This window comes from Drosophila teissieri, unplaced genomic scaffold (genome assembly GCF_016746235.2).
Source record: "Drosophila teissieri strain GT53w unplaced genomic scaffold, Prin_Dtei_1.1 Segkk118_quiver_pilon_scaf, whole genome shotgun sequence".
Lineage (NCBI taxonomy): Eukaryota > Metazoa > Arthropoda > Insecta > Diptera > Drosophilidae > Drosophila > Drosophila teissieri.
In genome coordinates, this window is record NW_025224987.1 from 1,227,008 (window position 1) to 1,241,289 (window position 14,282).

Consider the following 14,282-nt stretch of genomic DNA (forward strand, 5'->3'; position numbering starts at 1 on the left):
TCGAGGGCGCCAATCTCCTTCTGAATTGATGCTACCCACTCTTGACTCATTTCAGACTGTGTCGCTTCAGCAAACGTAACAGGTACCTTGACATCTTGAACCTTCATCATGTTCAACAAGTTGTATTGTTTTCGTGGACGCCCGGGTTTTCCAGTTTTTATCTTCTTAGGACGACCAGGACCACGAATTTCCCGTTCTCCGCTATCTTTGCACTCTTTGCACTCTCGTAAACATCAGAACTATTAGCTTCATTAACCTCGCTGTCAATTTGCTCTTCCTCGAGCACCTCAGCACCTTCTTTGTTGTTGTCCACTGCCAAAATCTGCGAACAATCAACTCCAATTTCGTCAATAAGTGCCGTCTCGTTCTCGCTGTTTCCATTCTTCGGATACCCTATAGTTTCCTCTAGAAAAACGACGTCTCTGCTTTCGATTACCTGGTTCGATCCAATACGCATTAATCTGTAGGCCTTCGCTGTTGTTAAATACCCTATCATCATGCATTCAATGCCTTTTGGCTTGAACTTTCCTGCATGTTTCTTATTTAATGCAATCGCTTTGCATCCAAAGATTTTTAAATGCGATATCGAACGCTTTTTACCTGTCCACAGTTCGAATGGTGTTTGACTCTTCAACGACCTTGTCTCCGATCTGTTGCGTAGATATGCTCTAACTGCCTCTCCCCACAAGAACCCGCGAATGTCCGAATGCACTAGCCCTAGCACTTTGTCCGCACGATTTTCTGCCATTTTTGGGAATGGTTTCACACAGATTTTACCTTTAGCACAGGTTTCACATGCAATTCGGTCTATGTCCACAACATTTTTGACCGACTTTAAGCCATTGACCATATTGTTACTTGCCATCTTTTTTAGGCTCGCCATGTTCAAATGATAATGCGATAATGCCACTTCCACAACTCATCATTTGCACACAAGTACATGCACCGATTGTTCGAAGTATCAACAACAAAAAGATTTCCAGCTTTCTTTATATACGCACTATGCTTGTGAAAAATCACTTTATACCCTTTTTCAACAGCTTTCGCTACCGATATGAAATTACTTTGCAAGTTTTTTACGTAAAGCACATTTTTCAAATTAACGGAACCATTCTTTGTTTTAACGACCACCGTACCGACGCCATCCGAAAATATATAGTTTTCTCCTGCAAGTAATATTTTCTCTTTATGCTCTTTAATGTCCGCGAACCACGACCTTTCACAACACATGTGAGCAGTTGCTCCACTGTCCAAGCACCACATCGATTTCTTTAAAACGTCATTTTGTACACTATGTACACTTGCAAGCATAGTAAACGACTACTCTTTTGCAGATGTTTCTATTTCGTCATTTTTGTCTTTCACTTTGCACTGCGCAATAAAGTGACCCTCGCGACCACATCGAAAGCATTTTTTATTCTTTTTTGCATCACTGTTCTTTTGCCCCGATCTATTTTTCTTGTCTCCCTTTCCACTGGGACACGACACAAATGCTTGCTGCACACAAAGTTCCGTTTCGTCCGAACTCACTTTTTGTCTCTCTCCCTCTTCTATAATTTTCACTTTTAAATCAGAGAGAGTCGGTAACTGTTCGCGCGTTTCGATCGCTACCACGAAATTTTCGAATTTCTTACCGAGTCCCGACAGCATCAAAATAGTAAGAAGATCTTCAGAAATGTCCATATCAATTTCTTTCAGTTTTTCGACGATATCCACAAAATCGTTTATGTAATTTTGTGCGCACGCACTTTCCGACAAACTCAACCGGAGTAATTTCCTGAACAGATAATTTTCCTGGCGGGTTCACGAGGCTTGTACACAGCTGCAAACTTGTCCCAAGCTTCTTGAGAACTAGCGCAGTTTTTAATCAAATTAATTTCTGAAGCCTTCACGCACAGCAATATTGTTGCTAATGCTTTTTTGTCTAGTTCGTCGAATTGGGCTCCTTGCTCAACTGTATCACTTTCTTGCTTCACGCGTCTTCCGCACACTAACGACCACATACCTGAATGCACCAATACACTCTTCATTTGCACCGACCATACTGCGTAATTTTCGCCGTCCAATTTTTCGATCGCACAGAGCCCTTGTCCGCTCATGTTTATAAAAAATGTACAAGCTAATTACACACAATAATTATTTTCCACTTGATCACACACAATTATTAAAGTCTTTACTACTCCTGGGCCCATTACCTATTGGAAATGGAGGAGTAAAACGCGAGGCGATTTAGTTAAAGTTTAATAATTGTTTTATTTGACATAAGCGTGACAGCGTTGTGAGTCGTTCGAAAGTTAACACCAGAAGAAGGAAGTTTCCAGAAAAACAAAAAGAACAGATTCAGATCAGTGTTATCAAATTTCAGTATAGGGTTGTCGCCAAATTAACATACATAGTATTTTTAGTATTTCAATAATATGTTTTGTGGGCGCTGCCCTGTTTTTCCATGTAAGGTTACATTGTACATGTCCATTGTACATTCACAGTAGTTAGAGAAATCCTAACTAACGTATTGGCGTCCATTATCCCAGTCTACAAAATATCTCTTTCATTGCCTCTAACAGGTTCGTGGAAGATATGGTTTTAAGAATCTTATGCTCCATATACCGTGAGAAATAGTAAATAAAGACCGGAACATATTTATTGCTGGGTAAAGGACCTAGCAAATCTGATGCCACCCATACGGAACGGATTTCTATCCATTGGGGCTGGCCGGATTTCTTGCGATACCAGGCAGCAATCTCTACATGCTTTAACGAATCTCTCTGCATCTTCGCCTATCTGTGGCCACCATACTTTGGACCCTAGGCGGCGTTTCATTGTTGTTGTCCTTCGTCCAATATTCTTACTCTCTAAGATGTTGGAATGACTATACCGTTTCCCTCAAAAGAAGCGGGCAAACCTATGAGAGCCCGTTAGGAAACGGGTAGATGTTTGTTAATGTATCAGGCTTCCAGGAGTCGCTCTCAAGGCAACTGATGGCGTCTGGGACTGTCATATAATATATCTTGGGATAGCGTTCTGCACGAGGCGTTGGATGCAGTATTCCGTTCTGAGATCGGTTGGTTGTACCGTAGGCAGTTGACAAAGTCGAGACAACGCATCTGAAATGTTGTCTTTCCCGGATTTATAGATAACGGTGAACGGTGCAAATAGCGTCTAAGGGTTTGTGATCAGTTACGAGTTCGAAATGCTGACCTGCCAGGTTCCCAGCAGCTTCCTTAGAGGATCTGTATGACTTGAAAGGTGCGGGATGAACTTCCCACGTAGGTTACCAGACCAAGAAAAATCCGTGTTTCTTCTTTGTTCTTTGGGTCTCTGAAAGATCGTATGACGTCCATTTTCTCGGGATCGACTTCTATTCCCTTGTAAGATAAGATATGTCTGAGGAATTTTAATTTGTTTGTCTTCCACACGCACTTCTCTCTATTCAGTAGAACATTATTTTCCTGAAGATCTTGCACATTTCATTTACGACCCTGTCGCGCCAGAGATGATGTCATCGATGAAGTTCATATCGTTAGGTACTGTAGATAACATCTGCTCGAGAAGGCGTTAGAGCAGCGTTTACTTCAAACATCAGACGCTTATATCGGAAAAATCCCCTTGGGGTTATAAACGTTGTGATCTCCCGGCTTGGTTAATCAAGGGCCACCTGTTGATAAGCGTCCTTGAGGTCTAGGCGTGCTAAAAGCTTAACCTCCTGGTCATGATAGAGTCGAAGTTTGGCAATGGATAGTTTTCCCGTAGGATAAACGGATGTCCCCGTTCTCCTTAAACGCAAGGACGATGGGAGATATCCAAGCGCTTGGGGCCATCACAGGTTCAATTATGTCTCGACACAGGGCTTCTCTGAGTTTTTCCTTGACCTTGTCCTCGCGAGCTGCCGGAACTCGTCTTACTCGTTGCTGAACGGGTTTTATTTCATAATTGATGGATAGTTTTACTTTGATGATTTTCCATTTCGGGAAAGGCGCCATTTCTTCAATCCGGTTAATGTTTCTTCCCTGCCGAAGGACTTTTAACTCGATGGCCGTGTCTCGGCCCAAAACGATTGTTTCCCATTTTCAATGGCGTAAAATTAATGGGGGCCTCGAAAATAAAGATTACTCAAATTAATTTATTACAGGCATATGCTCGATATTGCTTTTCCAATTGGGTTCTTACGTTAAAGACTGTGATTTTTCCCTTTACCAGCTGAGACGAGTCCACGTGGCTAATTAGGTTAAATTTGCAGCCCGAGTCGATGATTAGGGGAATTTCTCGGCCTCCCATTCGGCATTGTTTGAACTCCTCTTCATCTTAGCTTGAAACTTTAAAGCCGTAATCATCGTTCTTATACCCGTTACTGGTAGAGTAAAAGGGTATACTTGATTCGATGAAAAGTATGTAACAGGGAGAAGGAAGCGTTTCCGACCGTATAAGGTATATATATATTCTGATCAGGATCAATAACCGAGTCGATCTGGCCATGTCCGTCTGAACGTCGAGATCTCAGGAACTATAAAAGCTAGAAAGTTGAGATTCAGCATGCAAACTCCAGAGACATAGAAGCAGCGCAAGTTTGTCGATTCATGTTGCCAAATACATTAGTGATCCTATAAGTGATTGGTAGTTATTTTCGTAAACAGACTTGCAGTTAGGATCAGTACACTTAACTTGGAAAATTGCCTCCAAAGGCGTTGCTACCGATTTGCAATCTAACATGCCCCAGGTGTGTAGCATACTCTCGATATATGTCTTGTGACCTATGGATATGGATCCAGTTTCACCTTCTCGCTCAACCTCGATGCTTATGAAATGATTAAGCTCCCCGCTATCTACTACTTTAAACTCTTTGGCAATTGACTCTTTTATACCAATCAAATCATTTTTACATGAGCTTGCATAAGAAGATCGTCGACATATACTGCAATTATATTAATATTGTCCTTCTCATTGCGTGTGTACACACACGACTCGCTGGCACAAGAAACAAAGTCCAGTTTTTGCAAGACTTTATTGAGCTTGGCGTTCCACTCTCTACCGCTCTATTTTAGTCCATAAATTGACTTCTTTGTTATTTATTATCAAAACTTTTCCATGATGCTTATCATCAAATCCATCGGGTTGCTTCATATAGACTTCTGCGCTCAATTCGCTATTTAAGTAAGCTGTCGATACATCCATCTGATGTAGAAATAAGTTATGCTCAACAGCGAGAGATATAATAAGTCTTACCGACAAATATCTGACAACTGGTGAAAACGTTTCAGAAAAGTCGATACCATATTGTTGTGCACATCCTTTAGCCACCAACCTCGATTTAAATCGCATCACATTGCGATCCTTATCTCCTTTGATGCCAAAAACCCACTTACTACCGATGACTTTCTTACCTTCTGGTAAGTCCTGTAGCTCCCATGTCTGATTAGCTTCGAGGGCGACAATCTCCTTCTGAATTGATGCTACCCACTCTTGACTCATTTCAGACTGTGTCGCTTCAGCAAACGTAACAGGTACCTTGACATCTTGAACCTTCATCATGTTCAACAATTTGTATTGTTTTCGTGGACGCCCGGGTTTTCCAGTTTTTATCTTCTTAGGACGACCAGGACCACGAATTTCCCGTTCTTCGCTATCTTTGCACTCTTTGCACTCTCGTAAACATCAGAACTATTAGCTTCATTAACCTCGCTGTCAATTTGCTCTTCCTCGAGCACCTCAGCACCTTCTTTGTTGTTGTCCACTGCCAAAATCTGCGAACAATCAACTCCAATTTCGTCAATAAGTGCCGTCTCGTTCTCGCTGTTTCTATTCTTCGGATACCCTATAGTTTCCTCTAGAAAAACGACGTCTCTGCTTTCGATTACCTGGTTCGATCCAATACGCATTAATCTGTAGGCCTTCGCTGTTGTTAAATACCCTATCATCATGCATTCAATGCCTTTTGGCTTGAACTTTCCTGCATGTTTCTTATTTAATGCAATCGCTTTGCATCCAAAGATTTTTAAATGCGATATCGAACGCTTTTTACCTGTCCACAGTTCGAATGGTGTTTGACTCTTCAACGACCTTGTCTCCGATCTGTTGCGTAGATATGCTCTAACTGCCTCTCCCCACAGGAACCCGCGAATGTCCGAATGCACTAGCCCTAGCACTTTGTCCGCACGATTTTCTGCCATTTTTGGGAATGGTTTCACACAGATTTTACCTTTAGCACAGGTTTCACATGCAATTCGGTCTATGTCCACAACATTTTTGACCGACTTTAAGCCATTGACCATATTGTTACTTGCCATCTTTTTTAGGCTCGCCATGTTCAAATGATAATGCGATAATGCCACTTCCACAACTCATCATTTGCACACAAGTACATGCACCGATTGTTCGAAGTATCAACAACAAAAAGATTTCCAGCTTTCTTTATATACGCACTATGCTTGTGAAAAATCACTTTATACCCTTTTTCAACAGCTTTCGCTACCGATATGAAATTACTTTGCAAGTTTTTTACGTAAAGCACATTTTTCAAATTAACGGAACCATTCTTTGTTTTAACGACCACCGTACCGACGCCATCCGAAAATATATAGTTTTCTCCTGCAAGTAATATTTTCTCTTTATGCTCTTTAATGTCCGCGAACCACGACCTTTCACAACACATGTAAGCAGTTGCTCCACTGTCCAAGCACCACATCGATTTCTTTAAAACGTCATTTTGTACACTATGTACACTTGCAAGCATAGTAAACGACTACTCTTTTGCAGATGTTTCTATTTCGTCATTTTTGTCTTTCACTTTGCACTGCGCAATAAAGTGACCCTCGCGACCACATCGAAAGCATTTTTTATTCTTTTTTGCATCACTGTTCTTTTGCCCCGATCTATTTTTCTTGTCTCCCTTTCCACTGGGACACGACACAAATGCTTGCTGCACACAAAGTTCCGTTTCGTCCGAACTCACTTTTTGTCTCTCTCCCTCTTCTATAATTTTCACTTTTAAATCAGAGAGAGTCGGTAACTGTTCGCGCGTTTCGATCGCTACCACGAAATTTTCGAATTTCTTACCGAGTCCCGACAGCATCAAAATAGTAAGAAGATCTTCAGAAATGTGCATATCAATTTCATTCAGTTTTTCGACGATATCCACAAAATCGTTTATGTAATTTTGTGCGCACGCACTTTCCGACAAACTCAACCGGAGTAATTTCCTGAACAGATAATTTTCCTGGCGGGTTCACGAGGCTTGTACACAGCTGCAAACTTGTCCCAAGCTTCTTTAGAAATAGCGCAGTTTTTAATCAAATTAATTTCTGAAGCCTTCACGCACAGCAATATTGTTGCTAATGCTTTTTTGTCTAGTTCGTCGAATTGGGCTCCTTGCTCAACTGTATCACTTTCTTGCTTCACGCGTCTTCCGCACACTAACGACCACATACCTGAATGCACCAATACACTCTTCATTTGCACTGCGTAATTTTCGCCGTCCAATTTTTCGATCGCACAGAGCCCTTGTCCGCTCATGTTTATAAAAAATGTACAAGCTAATTACAGACAATAATTATTTTCCACTTGATCACACACAATTATTAAAGTCTTTACTACTCCTGGGCCCATTACCTATTGGAAATGGAGGAGTAAAACGCGAGGCGATTTAGTTAAAGTTTAATAATTGTTTTATTTGACATAAGCGTGACAGCGTTGTGAGTCGTTCGAAAGTTAACACCAGAAGAAGGAAGTTTCCAGAAAAACAAAAAGAACAGATTCAGATCAGTGTTATCAAATTTCAGTATAGGGTTGTCGCCAAATTAACATACATAGTATTTTTAGTATTTCAATAATATGTTTTGTGGGCGCTGCCCTGTTTTTCCATGTAAGGTTACATTGTACATGTCCATTGTACATTCACAGTAGTTAGAGAAATCCTAACTAACGTATTGGCGTCCATTATCCCAGTCTACAAAATATCTCTTTCATTGCCTCTAACAGGTTCGTGGAAGATATGGTTTTAAGAATCTTATGCTCCATATACCGTGAGAAATAGTAAATAAAGACCGGAACATATTTATTGCTGGGTAAAGGACCTAGCAAATCTGATGCCACCCATACGGAACGGATTTCTATCCATTGGGGCTGGCCGGATTTCTTGCGATACCAGGCAGCAATCTCTACATGCTTTAACGAATCTCTCTGCATCTTCGCCTATCTGTGGCCACCATACTTTGGACCCTAGGCGGCGTTTCATTGTTGTTGTCCTTCGTCCAATATTCTTACTCTCTAAGATGTTGGAATGACTATACCGTTTCCCTCAAAAGAAGCGGGCAAACCTATGAGAGCCCGTTAGGAAACGGGTAGATGTTTGTTAATGTATCAGGCTTCCAGGAGTCGCTCTCAAGGCAACTGATGGCGTCTGGGACTGTCATATAATATATCTTGGGATAGCGTTCTGCACGAGGCGTTGGATGCAGTATTCCGTTCTGAGATCGGTTGGTTGTACCGTAGGCAGTTGACAAAGTCGAGACAACGCATCTAAAAAGTTGTCTTTCCCGGATTTATAGATAACGGTGAACGGTGCAAATAGCGTCTAAGGGTTTGTGATCAGTTACGAGTTCGAAATGCTGACCTGCCAGGTTCCCAGCAGCTTCCTTAGAGGATCTGTATGACTTGAAAGGTGCGGGATGAACTTCCCACGTAGGTTACCAGACCAAGAAAAATCCGTGTTTCTTCTTTGTTCTTTGGGTCTCTGAAAGATCGTATGACGTCCATTTTCTCGGGATCGACTTCTATTCCCTTGTAAGATAAGATATGTCTGAGGAATTTTAATTTGTTTGTCTTCCACACGCACTTCTCTCTATTCAGTAGAACATTATTTTCCTGAAGATCTTGCACATTTCATTTACGACCCTGTCGCGCCAGAGATGATGTCATCGATGAAGTTCATATCGTTAGGTACTGTAGATAACATCTGCTCGAGAAGGCGTTAGAGCAGCGTTTACTTCAAACATCAGACGCTTATATCGGAAAAATCCCCTTGGGGTTATAAACGTTGTGATCTCCCGGCTTGGTTAATCAAGGGCCACCTGTTGATAAGCGTCCTTGAGGTCTAGGCGTGCTAAAAGCTTAACCTCCTGGTCATGATAGAGTCGAAGTTTGGCAATGGATAGTTTTCCCGTAGGATAAACGGATGTCCCCGTTCTCCTTAAACGCAAGGACGATGGGAGATATCCAAGCGCTTGGGGCCATCACAGGTTCAATTATGTCTCGACACAGGGCTTCTCTGAGTTTTTCCTTGACCTTGTCCTCGAGAGCTGCCGGAACTCGTCTTACTCGTTGCTGAACGGGTTTTATTTCATAATTGATGGATAGTTTTACTTTGATGATTTTCCATTTCGGGAAAGGCGCCATTTCTTCAATCCGGTTAATGTTTCTTCCCTGCCGAAGGACTTTTAACTCGATGGCCGTGTCTCGGCCCAAAACGATTGTTTCCCATTTTCAATGGCGTAAAATTAATGGGGGCCTCGAAAATAAAGATTACTCAAATTAATTTATTACAGGCATATGCTCGATATTGCTTTTCCAATTGGGTTCTTACGTTAAAGACTGTGATTTTTCCCTTTACCAGCTGAGACGAGTCCACGTGGCTAATTAGGTTAAATTTGCAGCCCGAGTCGATGATTAGGGGAATTTCTCGGCCTCCCATTCGGCATTGTTTGAACTCCTCTTCATCTTAGCTTGAAACTTTAAAGCCGTAATCATCGTTCTTATACCCGTTACTGGTAGAGTAAAAGGGTATACTTGATTCGATGAAAAGTATGTAACAGGGAGAAGGAAGCGTTTCCGACCATATAAGGTATATATATATTCTGATCAGGATCAATAACCGAGTCGATCTGGCCATGTCCGTCTGAACGTCGAGATCTCAGGAACTATAAAAACTAGAAAGTTGAGATTCAGCATGCAAACTCCAGAGACATAGAAGCAGCGCAAGTTTGTCGATTCATGTTGCCAAATACATTAGTGATCCTATAAGTGATTGGTAGTTATTTTCGTAAACAGACTTGCAGTTAGGATCAGTACACTTAACTTGGAAAATTGCCTCCAAAGGCGTTGCTACCGATTTGCAATCTAACATGCCCCAGGTGTGTAGCATACTCTCGATATATGTCTTGTGACCTATGGATATGGATCCAGTTTCACCTTCTCGCTCAACCTCGATGCTTATGAAATGATTAAGCTCCCCGCTATCTACTACTTTAAACTCTTTGGCAATTGACTCTTTTATACCAATCAAATCATTTTTACATGAGCTTGCATAAGAAGATCGTCGACATATACTGCAATTATATTAATATTGTCCTTCTCATTGCGTGTGTACACACACGACTCGCTGGCACAAGAAACAAAGTCCAGGTTTTGCAAGACTTTATTGAGCTTGGCGTTCCACTCTCTACCGCTCTATTTTAGTCCGTAAATTGACTTCTTTGTTATTTATTATCAAAACTTTTCCATGATGCTTATCATCAAATCCATCGGGTTGCTTCATATAGACTTCTGCGCTCAATTCGCTATTTAAGTAAGCTGTCGATACATCCATCTGATGTAGAAATAAGTTATGCTCAACAGCGAGAGATATAATAAGTCTTACCGACAAATATCTGACAACTGGTGAAAACGTTTCAGAAAAGTCGATACCATATTGTTGTGCACATCCTTTAGCCACCAACCTCGATTTAAATCGCATCACATTGCGATCCTTATCTCCTTTGATGCCAAAAACCCACTTACTACCGATGACTTTCTTACCTTCTGGTAAGTCCTGTAGCTCCCATGTCTGATTAGCTTCGAGGGCGACAATCTCCTTCTGAATTGATGCTACCCACTCTTGACTCATTTCAGACTGTGTCGCTTCAGCAAACGTAACAGGTACCTTGACATCTTGAACCTTCATCATGTTCAACAATTTGTATTGTTTTCGTGGACGCCCGGGTTTTCCAGTTTTTATCTTCTTAGGACGACCAGGACCACGAATTTCCCGTTCTTCGCTATCTTTGCACTCTTTGCACTCTCGTAAACATCAGAACTATTAGCTTCATTAACCTCGCTGTCAATTTGCTCTTCCTCGAGCACCTCAGCACCTTCTTTGTTGTTGTCCACTGCCAAAATCTGCGAACAATCAACTCCAATTTCGTCAATAAGTGCCGTCTCGTTCTCGCTGTTTCTATTCTTCGGATACCCTATAGTTTCCTCTAGAAAAACGACGTCTCTGCTTTCGATTACCTGGTTCGATCCAATACGCATTAATCTGTAGGCCTTCGCTGTTGTTAAATACCCTATCATCATGCATTCAATGCCTTTTGGCTTGAACTTTCCTGCATGTTTCTTATTTAATGCAATCGCTTTGCATCCAAAGATTTTTAAATGCGATATCGAACGCTTTTTACCTGTCCACAGTTCGAATGGTGTTTGACTCTTCAACGACCTTGTCTCCGATCTGTTGCGTAGATATGCTCTAACTGCCTCTCCCCACAGGAACCCGCGAATGTCCGAATGCACTAGCCCTAGCACTTTGTCCGCACGATTTTCTGCCATTTTTGGGAATGGTTTCACACAGATTTTACCTTTAGCACAGGTTTCACATGCAATTCGGTCTATGTCCACAACATTTTTGACCGACTTTAAGCCATTGACCATATTGTTACTTGCCATCTTTTTTAGGCTCGCCATGTTCAAATGATAATGCGATAATGCCACTTCCACAACTCATCATTTGCACACAAGTACATGCACCGATTGTTCGAAGTATCAACAACAAAAAGATTTCCAGCTTTCTTTATATACGCACTATGCTTGTGAAAAATCACTTTATACCCTTTTTCAACAGCTTTCGCTACCGATATGAAATTACTTTGCAAGTTTTTTACGTAAAGCACATTTTTCAAATTAACGGAACCATTCTTTGTTTTAACGACCACCGTACCGACGCCATCCGAAAATATATAGTTTTCTCCTGCAAGTAATATTTTCTCTTTATGCTCTTTAATGTCCGCGAACCACGACCTTTCACAACACATGTAAGCAGTTGCTCCACTGTCCAAGCACCACATCGATTTCTTTAAAACGTCATTTTGTACACTATGTACACTTGCAAGCATAGTAAACGACTACTCTTTTGCAGATGTTTCTATTTCGTCATTTTTGTCTTTCACTTTGCACTGCGCAATAAAGTGACCCTCGCGACCACATCGAAAGCATTTTTTATTCTTTTTTGCATCACTGTTCTTTTGCCCCGATCTATTTTTCTTGTCTCCCTTTCCACTGGGACACGACACAAATGCTTGCTGCACACAAAGTTCCGTTTCGTCCGAACTCACTTTTTGTCTCTCTCCCTCTTCTATAATTTTCACTTTTAAATCAGAGAGAGTCGGTAACTGTTCGCGCGTTTCGATCGCTACCACGAAATTTTCGAATTTCTTACCGAGTCCCGACAGCATCAAAATAGTAAGAAGATCTTCAGAAATGTCCATATAAATTTCTTTCAGTTTTTCGACGATATCCACAAAATCGTTTATGTAATTTTGTGCGCACGCACTTTCCGACAAACTCAACCGGAGTAATTTCCTGAACAGATAATTTTCCTGGCGGGTTCACGAGGCTTGTACACAGCTGCAAACTTGTCCCAAGCTTCTTTAGAACTAGCGCAGTTTTTAATCAAATTAATTTCTGAAGCCTTCACGCACAGCAATATTGTTGCTAATGCTTTTTTGTCTAGTTCGTCGAATTGGGCTCCTTGCTCAACTGTATCACTTTCTTGCTTCACGCGTCTTCCGCACACTAACGACCACATACCTGAATGCACCAATACACTCTTCATTTGCACTGCGTAATTTTCGCCGTCCAATTTTTCGATCGCACAGAGCCCTTGTCCGCTCATGTTTATAAAAAATGTACAAGCTAATTACAGACAATAATTATTTTCCACTTGATCACACACAATTATTAAAGTCTTTACTACTCCTGGGCCCATTACCTATTGGAAATGGAGGAGTAAAACGCGAGGCGATTTAGTTAAAGTTTAATAATTGTTTTATTTGACATAAGCGTGACAGCGTTGTGAGTCGTTCGAAAGTTAACACCAGAAGAAGGAAGTTTCCAGAAAAACAAAAAGAACAGATTCAGATCAGTGTTAACAAATTTCAGTATATGGTTGTCGCCAAATTAACATACATAGTATTTTTAGTATTTCAATAATATGTTTTGTGGGCGCTGCCCTGTTTTTCCATGTAAGGTTACATTGTACATGTCCATTGTACATTCACAGTAGTTAGAGAAATCCTAACTAACGTATTGGCGTCCATTATCCCAGTCTACAAAATATCTCTTTCATTGCCTCTAACAGGGTCGTGGAAGATATGGTTTTAAGAATCTTATGCTCCATATACCGTAAGAAATAGTAAATAAAGACCGGAACATATTTATTGCTGGGTAAAGGACCTAGCAAATCTGATGCCACCAATACGGAACGGATTTCTATCCATTGGGGCTGGCCGGATTTCTTGCGATACCAGGCAGCAATCTCTACATGCTTTAACGAATCTCTCTGCATCTTTGCCTATCTGTGGCCACTATACTTTGGACCCTAGGCGGCGTTTCATTGTTGTTGTCCTTCGTCCAATATTCTTACTCTCAAAGATGTTGGAATGACTATACCGTTTCCTTCAAAAGAAGCGGGCAAACCTATGAGAGCCCGTTAGGAAACGGGTAGAGGTTTGTTAATGTATCAGGCTTCCAGGAGTCGCTCTCAAGGCAACTGATGGCGTCTGGGACTGTCATATAATATATCTTGGGATAGCGTTCTGCACGAGGCGTAGGATGCAGTATTCCGTTCTGAGATCGGTTGGTTGTACCGTAGGCAGTTGACAAAGTCGAGACAGCGCATCTGAAATGTTGTCTTTCCCGGATTTATAGATAACGGTGAACGGTGCAAATAGCGTCTAAGGGTTTGTGATCAGTTACGAGTTCGAAATGCTGACCTGCCAGGTTCCCAGCAGCTTCCTTAGAGGATCTGTATGACTTGAAAGGTGCGGGATGAACTTCCCACGTAGGTTACCAGACCAAGAAAAATCCGTGTTTCTTCTTTGTTCTTTGGGTCTCTGAAAGATCGTATGACGTCCATTTTCTCGGGATCGACTTCTATTCCCTTGTAAGATAAGATATGTCTGAGGAATTTTAATTTGTTTGTCTTCCACACGCACTTCTCTCTATTCAGTAGAACATTATTTTCCTGAAGATCTTGCACATTT